This window comes from Etheostoma cragini, chromosome 4, assembly GCF_013103735.1.
Source record: "Etheostoma cragini isolate CJK2018 chromosome 4, CSU_Ecrag_1.0, whole genome shotgun sequence".
NCBI classification, from domain to species: Eukaryota; Metazoa; Chordata; class Actinopteri; order Perciformes; family Percidae; genus Etheostoma; species Etheostoma cragini.
In genome coordinates, this window is record NC_048410.1 from 3,737,316 (window position 1) to 3,738,667 (window position 1,352).

Below are 1,352 nucleotides of genomic sequence, written 5' to 3' on the forward strand. Positions count from 1 at the left end.
ACTAAGTTAAAATGCTGTAGTTTATTGCACTGCTTGGTTAAAAAGATGGTTAATTATTTATTTGAGTTAAAACACTCTTTGATCTGTAGATCTGTAATCCATTGCTTGGACCGTGGTTTGACACATATTTGGAGAAACCTTTGCGGTCAGGTGTTCAAGGTAGATGTGTTTTCATTGAACCCATTTAAAAAGACAGATGAATCATAAGATATTTATTTAAAGTATTAAGGAATTTAAGAATATATGAAGTGGCAGGTAAACAGATCACCTGGTCTTAGATGTGTGTGGGGGGGCGGGATTTAAGAGTTAGGTGGGGATCAAGGTGAAGAGGAGGAGAAAAAAGTTGATGATGTTAATCCTCTCTCCTCGTACTCCTCTTATGTCACTCTTGCCTCTTTTTCCTTCTTCTGTCTTTTCAATTCTTCCTTCTCTCGCTTCCTATTTTCCTCCTCCTGTTTTTTCTCTCGCTCCTTTGCCTTTTTCCTCTCCTTTTTCAGGCTCTGTTCTGCCTCCTTCTTGGCCTTCTCCTCCTCCTTTCTCATTTTGGCCTTCTCCTTGTCTGTTTTTTGTGCCAGCTCCTGCAGGCCGTAGAGACTGACCTGAAGCTCAGAGTTTTGAGCTATTAGGATTTTCATTTTATTCTCCACTTGGCTCTCTTTCTCAGTCCGCTCCTCCTCCATCCTTCTGCTCATCTCCTCACGCTCCTGGAGGCCGAGGTTTTGTTGCTGAAGAGCAGAGATTTGCTCTTGTAAGAACTTAATACTATTCTTGATGTGGTTCGTATTTTTGTTCCACTCCTTTTCTCTGTTCTCTCTCTCCAGCTGCTGCCGTTTCTGAAAGCTCTCCTCCTTTGCAGCCAGCTCTCGGGTCATTTCATCTTGCAGAACGGCAAGTTTTGTTTCCACTTCTTCCTCTCTCTGGATGATCATCCTCTCCTTCTCCACAAGCTTGACATTGCTCTCCAAATACTTTACCTCTAGATCCATCCTTTCCTCAGTTATTTTGGCGATCAGCTCATCCTTTTCTCGGACGACCTGGCTCAACTTTCTATCCCTGTCCTCTGCCAGTGTTCGGAGCTTCGCGTCCATGTTGATCAAGTTCTGGCATTGCATGGTTGATATTATTTCGTTAAACATGTTCTCCTGGATCTCTTTGATTCTCTCTTGCTCCTGTTTCAAGAGTCCGACGATCCTGTTAAACTCACCTCTCCAGTGAACTTTGGCAGACCGTGAGATTGTCTTCTCTGCCTCCAGACTTTTTCTGAGAGATTCAATCTCTGCATTTTTTTCCATCTCCTTAATTTTATTCTCCTTTTTGGCATTTTTCCGCATGGTCCTCTCTGACCGTAGAGC